We start from the raw sequence: 5,000 nt of genomic DNA, 5'->3' as shown, positions 1-5,000 counted from the left end.
TGATAACATTCACCAATACTCTTTTGTCCAACATTAGCCACCTGATCTGATACGACTATAACACTCAAAGTATAAATCTTTTATTGTAATATAAAATACTTACACTACACCTGATCAGTCACATAGCAATCATATATATATAATATATATATATATATATATATATATATATATATATATATATATATATACATATATATACATACACATATATACACACAACATATACATATATATATACACACCACACATATATATAGATATATATATATATATATATGTCTATCAATCGATATATATATATATATATATATATATATATATATATATGTATATATATATATATATATATATATATATATCTATATATATAAATATAAATATATATATATATATATATATATTATATATATATATTATAAATACATGCGTATACTCTTATTCATTAGAGGACATCTCTATCAACAGCTTCACCTTAAACGTAGTTAATTGTGTAGCTATCAATCTTTATATTCTTGTATATTGAAGTTAGATGATGGCATATAACTTATCTATACAAATTCACTAACCTATAAAGATTGTCATTACCATTCAAGAAGAGATAAAAGCAGAACACTTCTCAAAGATTAAAAAATTTCGTTAATAAAACGTTTAATAATAATACATATTAATAAATAGTAGATGGTCTTTTTAAACAAAATTTAGCCAGTATGTTCTTATAACCTAATCCGTTTTATAAAATGAATTAGGGAAAAAAGTTCTCTTTTAAGTATAAAGAGAAAAGGAGTAAACCTATCATTAATTGAGACCTTTATGAATTTTTAATTCGTTGCGTAGCAACAATCAAAGCACACAAGAGTCATTTGGTTTAAATTCTCGATCGATTCAATATACATTAATTGATGTTTTAAAATATACTTCTCTGTTTAGGTTTGCATTTTCTATAATGTTTACTCGTCATTGTAAGAATAAATATATCTTTTCCTATTCAAGTTTTTCCTCGAAAAACAGTTTCTTTAAAAATGCTATTTCAGCATATCAAATCAGCTGAGAACTTGTTCTGCTCTGCAATTACTGGAATGTTATTGAGTATGCATGCTAAGAAATTGAATCAGCCACCGTATTTATTTCGTTCAAAGAGTGAAGATTTAAACGCTGACATTTTTTATAAAACCATTTTTAACGAAAGATTTCCACTTTTGTCTTTAATACCCGCGCCTACAGAATTAGTGCGTGCTACTCGCTTTGCAGAACATCATCATGCGCATTTTTTTCGTGTCATGATGTCACAAAGTTCATTAAGAGATGTCTTTATTTCCCATCAACTATAAAACGGCAGAACAATCTTTCTAGAAGAGTATTGGCTGTTTAATATTAGTGTAAAAGATACTTTATTGTCAGTGTTAAACTTTGTACACTACTAACGTACAGCACCTTATCTAGACCGTATTATTGTTCGTGAATTTATAAAATTATATATTTATTTGTCTTTATACTTGTGTTTCAGCATCGTAAAAGATTAATGAAATGTACAAACAAATCTTCTACTGCATCTGACTTTTCATACATTATGTACATATGTTGCCAGACAATTTTATGTTCAAGATTTCATAGTTCAATTTTCCAGCCGCAAGCTGTACATCTGAATAAAAGGATGAACATTGCATTCTATACATTGAAATTATAAATGATATACTTATCTATTCTTTGCTTTCTTTTTAAACAATGACATTCCATTTTATAGGAATTTCCCTTATCAGTTGATGGCTTGTCTCCTATCACTATTCGGAATATTGTATATTCTGAAATATACTTATGATTTAATAAACACACGAAGAAGAAAGCTAAAACAAGGTTCCATTTTAGTGAAATATTCATTGGATAATTTTCGGGACAATTTTAACAGGTGTACGCAGATTGCTTAAGACGAATTCTTCATAAAGTTGAACGCTATGAAGTATAACAAGATTTTATTTATTGTAAGGAAGAGTTTACATCTTCAAATAATCTTTTTTTTTTTGTTTTACTATATGAAAGATAAATTCTATGATATTCCTGAAGGATACACCACTAAATTGAAAGAGTTCGCTTATTTTATTGGATATAACTTTAATTTTAGCTATGATACGATTTCTCTGATGGCAAAATTTTAAGTTAAATTGGTAATTTCAGGACAGTTTGCTTACATTTCAACAAACAAACTAAAAAACAATTAAATGTTCACATTTTTGCCGCCATAAAAATGTCTATGAATATAACATGCAAGTATAAAATTAGTTGTTTTTGTCTGAAATTATTTAATGCAAACCAACCAACTTACCATCTCGACGACCTGAAGTTTACAAGATAAACCTCAACAGATGACGCCTTGCTTATCCCACATGTACACGCCAGATTCTAACTCCCCCAACCAACCAACATATTTGTTTACAACCACACATCCTGCAATATAAAAGTCTACAGTCGATCGAAGTGACCTCACCACGCGTTTAATGAACACTGTTCAATCTGTCGTATTCGAAAAGAGAATAAGGTTCTCTTCCGAACGAGAGAAAGAGAGGGATAAAAGAAGAGGGAAAGTTACCGCGACCTCCTCTTCCTCTCTTAACGGGCCACCTGTTGACACTCTGGCACCACACTCTCGACTGAAGGTTCACTTGGCCCCATACCTATGCCTGGCGGACTCCCATTAGGGGTCTGACTCTCAGCGGGGCTTTCTTTGCCTTGCCAGGGCACGACTTGCCATTACGTCGCGGCTGGGGGAGCCTTAGGTAAAGGGTGCCCAGAATACTTATGGAAGAGCAAGAAAGCGGGAAGCCGATATAATGAGTATCTTTTTTGTTTACTTTTCAATTTCTCGATTATTTAAAGGTTTACAAGTTAAAGATCGCTCATGAATGGCAGAAGGCAAGGGTTACTTATCTCAATTTTATTTCTTCTTTAAGGGTTTAAAAGCGGGAAGCCGATATAATGAGTCTTCTTATTGTTTACTTACCTTAATTTATCGATTATTTAAAGGTTTAAAAGTTTAAAGGTCACTCATGAATCGAAGAGGCAAGAAATTACTTATCTCAATTTCTCGAATATTTAAAAGTTTAAAAGTTTAAAGGTTACTCGTGAATGGCAGAAGCAAGGAATTGCTTACCTAATTTCTCTTGTATAAATGTTTATAAGTTTAAGGTCAATCGATGAATGGCATAAGCAAGGAATTGCTTATCTCAATTACACTTATTTAAAGGTTTAAAGGTTTAAAACTCCTGATGTATGGCAGAAACAGGGAGTTACTTATCTCAATTTCTCTCTTATTTAAAGGTTTAAAAGTTTAAAGGTCACTGATGAATGGCAGAAACAAGAGTTACTTATCTCAATTTCTACTTAAGGTTTTAAATGTTTAAAGGTCTATGATGAATGGCAGAGGCAAGGAGTTATGTATCTCAATTTCTCTCTCATTTAAAGGTTTAAAAGTTTTAAAGGTCGCTCATGAATGGCAAAAGCAGAGGATTGCTTATCTCAGTTTCTCTTATTTGAATGTTTAAAGTTTAAAGGTCACTAATAAATGGCAAAGGCAAGGGGAATTACTTATCTCAATTTCTAGATTATTAAAAGGTTTAAAAGTTTAAAGGTCCCTCATAAATGGCAGAAGCAAGGAATTACTTATCTCAATTTTTCTTCTTATTCAACCGTTTAAAGGTCACTCATGAATGGTAGAGGATAGGAACAGTGACAATACAATACCCTAGAAACTGACAAAAACCGGGAAGCCGATATAATTAGTCTACTTATTGTTTCCTTAAAAATTATTCTTTTTATCTAAAAGTTTAAAGGCCACTCATGAATAGCAGAGGCAAGAGACAGTGACAATGTCATAGTAGGGCAATGCCCTAGAGACTGACCATATATACATATGATCAACCGCCCAAGTTCCTCGGCACCCAAGCTAGGATCTGGGAGAGCCAGGCAATGACTGCTGATGACTCAGAAGGTAAACCTATAGGCTCCATCAAATCGCCCATCCTTAGCTCACAAGGATGGTGAGGTTGCAAACACTACAAGAAACTATCGAGTTCACGCGGGGTCTCGAACTCCCGTCCAGCAGATTGCGGTAGAGACGTTTCCAATAGGCTATCTATTTAAGTTACCTCTTCCGCAAGTGTTTTCAATTAGCAAGATTTGTTTTTCTATTCATTTATTTTGGTATCCAGGAATTACGAATTGTATTAACAATACTCAACCATTTTTTTAAATACGATTCCAATAAACAGGCTTGTTTATTTTTTTAAAGATAAGGATTTTAAAATTTATTATCGTTTAATAATAACATTTTAGGAAATATCTGAACTCCAGATTGGCTCTAACATTACTTTAATGTACGAAAGTACCTAACATTACCTAAGCTTTTATGAAATACGATATTATCATTATTTATTTGTTTATCAATGATTGTTGACTATTTTTGCTCTATCATCAGGTAATCAAATACATTTGAATCTCCCTTTGAATCTATCCTCTCTAAGGAATTTTTATCTCCATTTGGATCTATCCTCTCTAAGAAATTTGAATCTCCATTTGAATCTATCCTCTCTAAGAAATTTGAATCTCCGTTTGAATCTATCCTCTCTAAGAAATTTGAATCTCTATTTGAATCTATCCTCTCTAAGAAATTTGAATCTCCCTTTGAATCTATCATCTCTAAGAAATTTGAATCTCCCTTTGAATCTATCATCTCTAAGAAATTTGAATCTCCCTTTGAATCTATCATCTCTAAGAAATTTAATGTACCTTTGAATCTATCCTCTCTAAGAAATTTTAATCTCCCTTTGAATCAATTCTCTCTAAGAAATTTGAATCTCCATTTGAATCTATCCTCTCTAAGAAATTTGAATCTCCGTTTGAATCTATCCTCTCTAAGAAATTTGAATCTCCGTTTGAATCTATCCTCTCTAAGAAATTTGAATCTCTATTTGAATCTATCCTCTCTAAGAAATTTGAATCTCCCTTTG

At 31.4% G+C, this 5,000-nt stretch overlaps 1 long non-coding RNA gene across 1 annotated transcript in view; it reads right to left on the bottom strand.

Moving 5' to 3' along the window:
* The window catches only part of LOC137645088 (uncharacterized), a 139,990-nt gene extending 137,357 nt beyond the window's left edge, over positions 1-2,633 (bottom strand). Inside the window, exon 1 of the long non-coding RNA XR_011045279.1 lies at positions 2,321-2,633. This is a non-coding gene — a long non-coding RNA (uncharacterized lncRNA). The remainder of the gene's footprint in view (positions 1-2,320) is intronic.
* Between the last annotated feature and the right edge of the window lie 2,367 nt (positions 2,634-5,000).

This window comes from Palaemon carinicauda, chromosome 8 (genome assembly GCF_036898095.1).
Source record: "Palaemon carinicauda isolate YSFRI2023 chromosome 8, ASM3689809v2, whole genome shotgun sequence".
In the NCBI taxonomy this organism is placed as follows: Eukaryota; Metazoa; Arthropoda; class Malacostraca; order Decapoda; family Palaemonidae; genus Palaemon; species Palaemon carinicauda.
The sequence above is the reverse complement of the archived record's forward strand: the minus strand, read 5'-3'. Positions and strand labels throughout refer to the sequence as shown.